This window comes from Rhinolophus sinicus, chromosome 13, assembly GCF_057876585.1.
Source record: "Rhinolophus sinicus isolate RSI-liver-muscle chromosome 13, RSI-T2T, whole genome shotgun sequence".
NCBI classification, from domain to species: Eukaryota; Metazoa; Chordata; class Mammalia; order Chiroptera; family Rhinolophidae; genus Rhinolophus; species Rhinolophus sinicus.
Window position 1 is genome coordinate 42906074 of NC_142513.1, and position 13184 is coordinate 42919257.

Genomic DNA, 13184 nt, shown 5'->3' on the forward strand with positions numbered 1-13184 from the left:
TATTGTATGTCGACTATAATTAAAAATAAAAAGATTAGGGATGGATAGATGGTTCAGTTGGTTAGAGCATGAGCTCTTAACAACTGGGTTGTTGATCCGATTCCCACGTGGGCCAGTGACCTGTGCCCTCCACAATTATAGTAAAGACAATGAGCTGACACTGAGCTGCTGGAAGGGCGGCCAGATGGCTCAGCTGGTTAGAGCGTGAGCTCTTAATAACAAGGTTCCCGGTTCAATTCATGGGCTGAGCCCCCTGCAACTAAAGATTGAAAACAGCGACTGGACTTGGAGCTGAGCTGCACCTTCCACAACTAGACTGAAGGACAACGACTTGACTTGGAGCTGATGGACCCTGGAAAAAAACACTGTTTCCCAATAAAAATAAAATAAATAAATACATAAATAAATAAAATAAAATAAAAATTAAAAAATATTTTGTTAGTGTACAATTGTTCATAGTAGTCTCATAATATTTTTTATTTCTGTAAGATCAGTAGTAATGCCCTACCTTTCACTTTTAGTTTTAGTTCTTTGCTTTTCTCTTTTTTCCTTTGTTTATCTAGTTTAAGAGTTTGTCAATTTTATTGATCTTCTCAAGAAACTTTTAGTTTCCTCAATTCTGTTGTTTTTCTATTTTGTATTTCATTTATCTCCACTCTAATCTGTATTATTTCCTTTATTCTGCTAGCTTTGGGTTTAGCTTGCTCTTCTTTTTGTAGATTCTTAAAGTGTATGTTTAGGGACTGATTTGAGATTTTTTTTCTTTTTTAATGTAGTTATTCACTGCTATAAATTTCCCTCTTAACACTGCTTTAGCAGCTTTTTATAAGTTTTGGTATGTTGTATTTTTGTTTTCATTTATATTTAAGTATATTCTAATTGCTCTTCTAATTTATTCTTTTTTTGGCTTATGATAACACAAATTTATTATCTTTATTTAAAATTAAAATCTATTGGGGTGACAATGGTTAGTAAAATTGCATAGGTTTCAAGTATACAATTCTGTAATACATCATCTATATATCACATTGTGTGTTCACCACCCAGAGTCAGTTCTCCTTCTATCGCCATATATTTGCCCCCTTTTATACTCTTCTACCACCCACCTCCCTGCTTATCTTCTGGTAACCACTAAACTATTGTCTGTGTCTGTGAGTTTTTGTTTCTTTATTTGCTTGTCTTGTTCATTTGTTGCTTTCAGTTTTATATCCCACATATCAGTGGAGTAATATGGTTCTTGATGTTTTCTGCCTGATTTGTTTCCCTTAGCATAATAATCTGAAGATCCTTCCATGTTGTCGCAAATGGCACCATTTTATCTTTTCTTATGGCAGAATAGTATTCCATTGTGTATATATACCACCTCTTCTTTATCCAATCATCTATCAAAGGACATGAACTTAACCAAATATGTGAAGCACCGATACACTGAAAACTGTAAGACATTTTAAAGAGAAATTGAAGAAGACACAAAAAAATCGGAAAGACATTCCGTGCTCATGGATTAGAAGAAGGAACATAGCTAAAATGGCCATATTACCCAAAGCAATATACATATTTAATGCAATCCCCGTAAAAATCCCAATGGCATTTTTTAAAGAAATAGAACAAGAAATCATCAGATTTGTATGGAACCACAAAAGACTCCAATTAGCCAAAGCAATTCTAAAAAAAAAAATAATGCTGGAGGTATCACACTCCCTGACTTCAACTTGTACTACAGAGCAACAATAATCAAAACAGAAAGACACACAGAAAAAAACAGACACACAGACCAATGCAATAGAATTGAAAACCTAGAAATAAACCCACATAAATATGGACAGATAATTTTTGACAAAGGAGCCAAAAACATACAATGGAGAAAAGACAGCCTCTTCAATAAATGGTGCTAGGAGAATTTGATAGTAACGTGCAAAAGAATGAAATTGGACTGCTATCTGTCACCATGTACCCAAATTAACTCAAAATGGATCAAAGACCTAAACATAAGACCTGAAACAATAAACTGCATAGAAGAAAACATAGGTACTAAACTTATGGACCTTGGATTCAAAGAGCATTTTATGAACTTGACCTCAAAAGCAAGGGAAGTAAAAGCTAAAATAAATGAATGGGACTATATCAAACTAGAAAGCTTCTGCACAACAAAAGAAACCATCCGTAAAACAAAGAAGCATCCAACTGAATGGGAAAAGATATTTGAAAACAATGCCTCTGATAAGGGGCTAATATCCAAAAAGTACAAGGAGCTCAGACAACTCAACAACAAAAAGACAAAAAAATGGGAAGAGGACCTGAGTAATTTATTCTTTGACCCATTGGTTAATTAATATTGTGTTGTTTAATTTCTACATATTTGTGAATATTCCAGTTTTCCTTCTGTTATTCATTCCTAGCTTCATTCTATTATGTTCAGAAAAGACTTTTAATATGATTTCAATCCATTTTGATTTACTGATTCTTATTTTGTGGACCAATATATGATCTGTCCTGGAGAATATTTCATATGTACTTGAGAAGAATGTGTATTCTGCTGGTTGAAATATTCTGTATATTTCTGTTAGGTCCAGGTGGTTTATAGGGTTGTTCAAACCCTCTGTGTCCTCATTAATCTTCTGTATAGATGTCCTAGCCATTATTTGAAGTGGTGTATTGAAGTATCAAATTATTATTGCAGAACTAACTGTTACTTCCTTCAATTCTGACAATGTTTGCTTCATTTATTTTGTGCCCTGTTGTTTGGTAGGTATATGTTTATAATTGTCATACATTCTTGATGAATTGACCATTTTATTACTATATAATGTCCTTTTCTTTTTGTCACTAGTAACAAATTTGACTTAAAGTCTAATTTGTCTGATATTAGTATCGTCACCCTAGCTCTCTTTTGGTTGCTATTTGCATGAAATGACTTTTTTTCTTCATTTCATTTTCAACCTATTTGTGTCTTTGGATCTGAAATGAGTCTCTTAAAGATAGCACATTGTTGGTTCATTTTTAGAAATTCATTCTGCCAATCTCTGTGTTTTTCATACACAGTTTAATTTATTTAAATGTAATTACTAAAAAGGAAGAACTTACTTTTATCATTTCACTATTTGTTTTCTTTATGTCTTATACTTTATTTTGTTCCTTATTTCTTCCATTATTCCCTTCTTTTGTGTTTAATTGATTCTTATATAGTGTACCATTTGATTCCCTATTTACTTTTCTTAGTGCTTACAATGAACTTACAATTAAAATCCTAAAGTTAGAATGCTCTAATTTGAATTGATACCAATATACTTTCAACAGCATACAACACAAACTTTGTTCCTATACAGCTCTATTTCCCACCTTTCATGTTGTCCTAAATTTTGTCTTATGCATTGTGTGCCTATTAATATAGATTTATAATTATTTTTTATATATTGCTATTTTATTTTATTTTTGTAATTTAAACAAGTTTATTTTGCTGAATATGAATAACCAGGCATCACATTGTAATAAAAAATGTTTTCATTTTAGTATTAATTCCAGTAATTTACTACTGAATTATATTGGTCATGTGCCTTAAATTATATTTATTGAATATACAAATTCCATTATTTAATATTAGCTGAAAAGCATGATATTCATGCCTACTCCTAGCATGTTTTAAAATTAAATTTATTGGGGTGATGATGGTTAGTAAAATTATATAGGTTTCAAGTGTACAATTCTGTAATACATTGTCTATATATCACATTGTGTGTTCACCACCCAGAGTCAGTTCTCCTTCCATCACCATATATTTGATACCCTTTTCCCTCTTTTACCACTCCCCTCCCCCTTTACCCTCTAGTTAACACTAAATTGTTGTCTGTGTCTGCGAGTTTTTGTTTGTTTGTTTCTTGTTCCTTTGTTGTTTTCAGTTTTATATCCCACAAATGAGTGAAGTCATATGGTTCTTGACTTTTTCTGTCTGACTTATGATTTTGCTTAGCATGATAATCTCAAGATCCATCCATGTTGTTGAAAATGGCAGTATTTCTTTATTTTTTATGGCCGAGTAGCATTCCATTGTGTATATATACCATATCTTCTTTATCCAATCATCTATTGATGGAAACTTTGGTTGTTTCCATGTCTTGACCACCATAAATAATGCTGCAGTGAACATCAAGGTATTTAAATCTTTATGAATAAATGTTTTTAAGATTTTGGGGGCAGATACCCAGGAGAGGGATTGCTGGGTCATATGGTAATTTTATTCTTAATTTTTTAAGGAATCTCTATAATGTTTTCCATAGCAGTTGTACAAATTTATATTTCCACTAACAGTGTATGATGGTTCCTTTTCCTCCACAGTCTCTCCAACATTTGTTATTATTGGTCTTGTTGATGATAGCCAGTCTAACAGGTGTGAGATGATATGTCATTATGGTTTTGATTTGCATTTCCCTAATAGCGAATGAAGTTGAGCATTCTTTCATATATCTGTTGGCCATTTGTATGTCTTCTTGGGAGAAATGTCTGTTCAGGTCCTCTGCCCATTTTTTTCCAAAATAATTGTTTTCTTTATTTAATGCAGAACATATATAGAAAGTTTTCTTTTGCGAGAAGAAAAATATTTGAACATTTTACATTTAGTACGTTTAGCAATCCAGCTTATGTTGACAAATTTAGTTAATTGTTAGGAAGTACATTACCCACAGAGAAGAACTCAATAGACAGCAGATAATTCAACCTTTGATTAAGGAAAAAATATTTGATTTAATTTTTTGCTTTTATTTTTTTAAGAAGATACTCTACTTGTAAATTTAAGTTTCATCGACCATTTTTAGTCTTTCTGCTCAATATTTTTTATTATTAATCTCAGGTGTACAAAACAATGTAATAGTTAGACATTTATACCCCTCACAAAGTGATAACCCCCTCCCCCAATCTACTGCCCCCTGACATCTTATATAGCTGTTACAGTTCCACTGATTCTATTCCTTATGCTGTACTCCACATCCTGCGAATATATATATAATTATAGTTAACAGTCATTATTATTCAGCTTCAGCTTCAGGTGTACACTGCAGTGGTCGGGCATCTACACCATCCATGAAGTGGTCTCCCTAACAACACAAATGTCTACCAGATATCTTTAAAAACTCACAAAATCTTTACATTATTGATTATATTCCCTAAACTGTCTTTTGTATCCCCGTGGTAATTTTGTGGTTACCAATTGTGCTTTCTAATCCCCTCAACTTCTGCCTCATCCCCAACCCCCTACCATCTAGGAACCCTTAGATTTTCCTCTATGTCTCTGAGACTGTTTCTGATTAGTTTGTTCATTCTATTCTTTAGATTCCACATATAAGTGAGATAATATAGTATTTGTTTTTCTCCATCTGACTTATTTCACTTAACATAATGTTCTCTAGGTCTATCTATATTGTTGTGAATGGTAAGATTTCATTCTTCTTTATGGCCCAGTAATGCTTCATTGTATAAATGTATCACAGTTTCTTAATCCAGTCGTCTACCGATGGGCATTTCAGTTGTTTCCATACCTTGGCTATTGTGAATAGTGCTGCAATTAACATAGGGGTGCATAAATTTTTTTTGAATTGTTTTGGATTTCTCTGGACAGATACCTAAGAGTGCAGTTGCTGGGTCATACTGTAGTTCCATTTCCAGTTTTTGAGATACCTCCATACTGATTTCCAAAGTTGCTGTACATGTGCCTGTCCAGATTTCTGAGCACCGTTTATTGAACACTGTCTTTATCCCAGTGTAAATTCTTGCTTCCATTGTCATTGGGTAAATGACCATATAGACATGGATTTATTTCTAGGTTCTCTATTCTGTTGCATTGATCTATGTTTCTGTTTTCATGCCAGTACCATGCTGTTTTGATTACTATATTCTTGTAGTATGATTTCATGTCAGGTATAGTGATACCTCCCACTTTGTTATTATTTCTCAAGATTGCTGTGGCTATTCGGGGTCTTTTAGGTTCCAAATACATTTTAGGATTATATGTTCTATTTCTATGAAAAATGTCCTTGGTATTTTCATTGGAATCGTGTTGAATCTATATATTGCATTAGGCAGTATGGACATTTTAACTATATTAGTTCTTCCTATCCATGAACATAATATGTGTTTCCATTTATTTGTATCTTCGTTAATTTCTCTCTTCAGTGGCTTACAATTTTTTGAGTACATGTCTTTTACTTCTTTGGTTAAATTTATTCCTAAGTATTTTATAGTTTGAAGCAATTGAAATGGGATGTGTTCTTAATTTCTCCTTTTCATAGTTTATTATTTGTGTATACAAATGCAACTGATTTCTGAATATTAATTTTGTATCCTGCTACTTTACTAAATTCATTTATCAGTTGTAATAGTTTTTTGGTGGAGTGTTTGGGGTCTTCATATATAGTATCATGTCATCTGCATACAGTGACAGTTTTCCTTTCTTCTTTCCAATTTGGATGCCTTTTATTTCTTTTTCTTGTCTGATTGCTGTGGCTAGAACTTCCAGTACTATGTTGAATAAAAGTGGTTTAAGCGGGCAAACTTGTCTTGTTGCTGATCTTAAGGGGAACGGTTTTAGCTTTTCCCCATTGAGTATGATGTTAGCTGTGGGTTTATCATATATGGCCTGTATTATTTTGAGATATGATCCTTCTATTCCTGCTTTGCTAAGAGTTTTTATCATAAATTGCTGCTGGATTTTGTCAAATGCTTTTTCTGCATCTATTGATATGACCATATGATTTTTATTTTTCATTTTGCTAATGTGGTGTATCACGTTAATTGATTTGCAGATATTGAACCAACTTTGCATACCAGGAATTAATCCTACTTGATTATAGTGTATGATCTTCTTAATGTATTGCTGAATTCTGTTTGCTAATTATTTTGTTGAGAATTTTTGCATCTATGTTCATTATGGATACTGGCCTATAGTTTTCTTTCTTTGTAATGTCTTTGTCTGATTTTGGGGATAGGGTGATAGCAGCCTTGTAAAAAGGGTTTTGGAGCTTTTCCTCCTTCTGGATTTTTTGGCATTGTTTAAGGAGAATAGGTGATAATTCTTTTTTGAATGATGGTAAAATTCACCTGTAAAGCCAGCTTTTTTTTTGTTGATTACTCATTCAATTTCACTGGTAATAATCCATCTATTCAGATTTTCCATTTCTTCTTGAGTTAGTCTTGGAATGTTGTGTGTTTCTAGAAAATTATCCACTTCCAGATTGTCCAATTTGTTAGCGTATAGTAGCTCCTCTGAACATTTTTAAATTGGGTTGTTTATTTTTCTGTTATTGAGTTCTTTGAGTTCTTTATATATTTGGATATTAGCCCCTTATTGGAGGAGTTGTTTGTAATTATCTTCTCCTGTTTGGTTGGTTGCCTCTTTGTTTTGTTGATAGTTTCTTTTGCTGTGCAGAAACGTTTTAGTTTGATATGGTCTCATTCATTTGTTTTAGCTTTTACTTCCCTTGCCTTTGAGGTCGGTCAAATTAATAAAATCCTCTTTGAATCCAAGGTCTGTAAGTTTAGTTCTATGTTTTCTTCTATGCAGTTTATTGTCTCAAGTCCTAGGTTTATGTCTTTGATCCATTTTAAGTTCCTTTTGGTGAATGGTGATAGATAGCAGTCTCTTTATTCTTTTGCATGTGGCTCTCTAATTTTCCCGGCACAATTCATTGAAGAGGTTTCTTTTCTCCATTGTACTATTTTTGGCTCCTTTGTTGAAAATTATCTGCCCATACAAGGTTTGACAATTAAGTTAGCGAACTTGCTGCAACAATGTTGCTAACCTTTTTTGATATCAGAGGGATTATTCATTATGAATTTGTACCAACTGGACAAACAGTTAACCAAGTTTACTATTTGTAAGTGCTGAAAAGTCTACGTGAAAAAGTTCAATGAAATGACCTGAACTTTTCACCAACAATTCATGACTCATACATCATAACAATACACCAGCTCATATAACACTGTGTGTGAGGGACTTTTTAGTCAGTAAACAAATAACTGTATTGGAACACCCTCCCTACTTACCTGATCTGGCCCCCAATGACTTCTTTCTTTACCTTCAGGTAAAGGAAATATTGAAAGGAAAATATTTTGATGACATTCAGGATATCAAGGATAATACTACGACAGCTCTGATGGCCATTCCATATAAAGAGCTCCAAAATTGCTTTGAAGGGTGGACTAGGTGCTGGCATCAGTGCATAGCTTCCCAAGGGGAGTACCTTGAAGGTGACCATGGTGATATTCAACAATGAGGTATGTAGCACTTTTTCAAAGATGAGTTCATGAACTTAATTGTCTGAACTTCATGTATATGTATATGTTATACAATTATTCATTTACATTATGTAAGGATAATTTACTTATATGTAATTTTAGTTTTGTTATAGATGCCATAGTAAATGAGAACATATGAGAATTATTTTTTTGTTCTGTATCCCAGAAACTAGCCAAGCTTTGTGTTTGGTTCCCAGCCCTTCAGCCCTTTGCTTCATGGAATTGCTGTTTTGTGTGTGTGTGTGTGTGTGTGTGTGTGTGTGTGTGTGTGTGTGTGTGTGTTACTGGGCCAAATATTGATGTTTCCAGGCAACACAGAGGCCAAGCTTCACTCTACAGTTTTGTTTTGGCTGAATACAGCTAATCTGGAGATGAATACATTTTTTTTGTTGGTGTTCTTTTGGGGCCTGAACAAAGGGGTTTGGGTTCTTTTTCCCCAAATGTGGTGCTAGTCCTGCTCCCCTGCAGAATTTACAGGTGAGATGAGACATCTCTGAAGAAGTGATACATGGCTGGTGATGGTTGAGGATAAGGGCTTGAATATCAAAAACTCTGGTCTTGGGAACCCAGTGCCTGTCTACTTTAAGGAGACTGCCTGGCTTGAAAAATGCAGAACAATAGTGCTGTAGAGGATGATGAAGGAAGACCTAATTCCAAATACTTTGAAAACAAATGACTCCCAAAGTTGCCCACATTGTAAGGGGGGATAGACCCATCTCCAAACGTTCCTAGAATTTCTGTCAGCCAATTGGATGAAGCCTAGAAGTAGATTTACTTAAAGGAGAGAAAGTTTACGTGGTAACATTTCTTACCCTAGCTGTTATACCCCCATCAGGATACTTCTTTTATCGTGTACCCACCTTGAAGTGAAGTCTAAAATTTCTTCACTATCAACATCCTCCATAGGGGGGAGAAAAAGAAAGAAAATGTCCCCCTAAGCATTTAGTGACATTGTAAAATATTCTGGCAATTTTTTTAGTTAGATACTGGAAGACAACATGGATTAACTTCTACCAGACATTTCTGTCTCTTCCCCAAATTCTCCTCCTGTCCTATGATGAGTTTCTCTCCACTGTTCCTCCTTATTCAGGTCTGATCTGGTCAGTAAAAAGTGGGCCCTGCTTGTTTCTTTCTGTTTGAACCAAGGTCTACTCACAATGCCTGAACAAACTTGGCCAAATATGTTCCATCTCCTGACTCCTTAAAAATTCTCCAGGTTTTCTGCATCTCTCTCTCTCTCTCTCTCTCTCTCTCTCTCTCTCTCTCTCTCTCTCTCTCTCTTTCTCTCTCTCTCTGACTTAACTATTAATTTCAGCTGCTAAACTGCAGCAGTGGGAAATATTATATTTTGTTCTCTTGTGAGAAGGGTTTCTTCCTATTTGGCATTCATGTTGAAAATGGACCTCCATCTCTATAAATGTGGCCTTGAAAACACCTTAGCTTTTGAAAACTTTTCTTCTGGGCCTTTACCATTTGCTTATTTTATCCTTACTGTACTTGCACCACTGGAATTCAATGAACAATTTTTTTATTTTATTTGAAGTCTGGGTCATTGTTCTTATTGACTTTGCTTGTATTTACAGAATTATAATCACAGATGTTTTTGTTGTTTCAACTCAATTGTATTGAGTTGCCAATTCTCGATGATGTCTCTCTCTTCCTCTTAAGAAAAATAAGTGAAATTTTATGTCCCCACTCTCTGAACTACATTTAAGTCTTCTGCTGAGATTTCTCTAGATGACTGGCAAATCTTTTTCAAATGGAGGGATATAAATCTATATCAGCTATTTTTCTTTTGTAGCTTTATAGTAATTTTAAACCTTTTGGTAGGCTATGTTTTTGTTTGCCCCCCGCCCCGCAATGTCTCAGTATATTAGTAATGCCTTAAATTCCCAAATCTAAACATTCATTTTACTTCCTATCACCATAAAAATATACTCTAGGTAAACTCTTATTTCCCAGTTTTGTTTTTTAAGTCTTGACAAATTTTACTTTACTCCTTTCCTAAATTTGAAATTCTAGTAGAATTAAAGTAAAATATATTTTTCTCTCAACCACTCTTTTTATCCCTCCTAATCTTTTCCTTTGATGGAAAATATTATTCTCATTTATTCTTTTAACTTTCTGATAAATTTTGTTTGACACAACTCCTCAAATCTGTATCCAGATTGTTTCTAAATTGTCTTGGGTTGGTTGTGCTAGGTAGTTTATATCTTTCTAACTCCCCACATAAACTTTACTAATTCTGGAATAAGAATACATATCTACTACAGTTATCTATTGCTGCATGATTCTGGTATCAATTTCTGTTTCAGTTATCTATTTTTGAGTAAGAAACTACCCCAAAGTATAGTGCCTTAAAATAACAACACTTTTTCAAGACTGAATCAAGAAGAAACAGAAAATCTGAACAGACCAATTACTACCAATGAAATTGAATCAGTAGTCAACAAGCTCTCCACTAACAAAAGCTCAGGACCAGATGACTTCACAGATGAATTTTACTAAATATTCAAAAAATATATAACAGCTATTCTTCTCAAATTATTCCAAAAAACAAAAAATCCAGAAGGAGGGAACTTTCCTAAGCTCATTTTATGAGGCCACTATTACTCTGATCCCAAAACTAGACAGAGATATTACAAAACAACAATAACAACAACAACAACAAAAAAGCCAAAAAACTAAAGGCCAATATCCCTAATGAACATACATTGTAAAAATCCACAACAAAATATTAGCAAACAGAATTCAGCAATATATATAAAAGATCATACACCACGATCAAATGGGATTCATTCCTGATATTCAAGGTTGTTTCAATACCCACAAATCAATCAACATGATTAACCACATTAACAAAATGAAAAATAAAAAAATCATATCGTCATATCAATAAATGCAGAAAAAAACATTTGACAAAATTCAACATCCATTTATGATAAAAACTCTTAGGGAAGTGGGAATAGAGGAATCATATCTCAACATAATAAAGAGCATATATGATAAACCCACTGCTAACATCATACGCAATGGGGAAAAGCTAAAACCATTCTCCTTAAGATCAGGAACAAGACAAGTGTGCCCACTGTCACCACTTTTATTCAACATAGTACTGGAAGTTCTAGCCACAGCAATCAGACAGGAAAAAGAAATAAAGCACATCCAAATTGGAAAGGAGGAAGTAAAATTTTCATTATATGCAGATTACATGATACTATATATAGAGAAACCCAAAGAGTCCACCAAAAAACTATTAGAACTGATAAATAAATTAGTAAAGTAGAAGGATACAAAATTAATATTCAAAAATCAGTTGCATTCTTAGACACCAATAACAAACTATCAGAAGGAGAAATTAAGAAAACAGTACCATTTACAATTGCCTCAAAAACAATAAAATGCTTAGCAATAAATTTAACCAAGAAAGTAAAAAAACTGTACTCAGAAAATTATAAGACATTGAAGAGACTAATTAAAGAAGATGAAAATAAGTGGAAATACATATTAGGTTGGTGCAAACATAATTGTGGTTTAAAAGGTTAAAAATGATTGCAAAAATTGCAATTACTTTTGCATCAACCTAATACCATGGTCTTGGATAGGAATAACAAATACAGTTAAAATGTCCATACTACCTAAGGTGATATATAAACTCAATGTAATCCCTATCAAATTACTAACAACATGTGGGGAGCCATGGTTACAGGAAACTCTGAGCTTTGCAGAATGGCTCGGTTTATGCTACCTGTTTCCTCCCCCTGAGGCAATTGTCTCTTCCTGCACCTGAGGGGATCTTGAGCTTGTAAGCTGCTGAGGAATTTGGTGGGAGCGGCCAGTTCCCAGACACAGAAGGCTGATGCCTATCAGGGCAATTGATAAGATAATTACTTGTGAGTTTCGGTGAATTTTGTATCCTCTATGTGAAACCTAAAGAATTTACATTTGTTATGTTAATACATACTTGCACGTGCTCAAACTGCTTATATGGGTGCAGTAAAATAAACTTAGTGTCTTCAGGATCACTGAAGTTCCGCGATCGCCATCATATGTGAGAGTGTCTTTTATTCATTCCCACTCCCCCATTCGGGAACCCATCGACTCGTGACGGCTGGCCCGTCACACTTGGCGCCCAACGTGGGGCTCGAATACGGGGGTAACAGTGAGGAACACCGCGTGGAAAGGGCCCCGGCTTATAAGAGCTGAATCAGTGGATGCACGGTGAGTGAGACACGATCCCCTCGGTTGAATGAATGTGTGAATGATTGATAGTTCCACGACTTTTTGTCACGGAGCTTGATTGGGCCCCAATCCAGAAGGGCACCTGATTGTTTCTTTGTTTGAAAGAAGGGCCGAGTTAGGGTGAAGGATGGGTCACGCCAGCAGCAAGGACCTGTATGTTAGAGGACTTAAGAAATTGCTTGCCGCCCATGGCAGTCGGGTGAGCAGAGAACAGTTAGATAAGTTTTTAGAATTTGTAAAAGAAGTTTGTCCGTGGTTTCCTGAAGAAGGAACGGTCAGTCTGGGAACCTGGCAGAAAGTGGGAAAACAGTTAAAGGATTTTTACACTGACCACGGGCCTCAGCGGGTCCCTGTGGAAACATTCGGGTTGTGGACTTTGATCCGAGACTGTTTGAACCTTAAACATGAGGAATGCAAATTAGAGAAAGTAAAACAAGCCGGTGATGAGGAGGGAGAGAGCGCAAAGTTGTTAGAGAGAGTTCTTAAGGTTAATAAAGAGCCTGTTTATCAGAAAACTCCGGTCGAGCACCGGGAAGATTTAAAACCTCAGGATCAGGAAAAATTAGAAGATGAGGGAGCCAAATATGATAGGGACAAAAACCCTCCTTTAGTGGTTGTGGCTCGGGAGGACGAGCAACTTGCAGATACTACACTTTCTC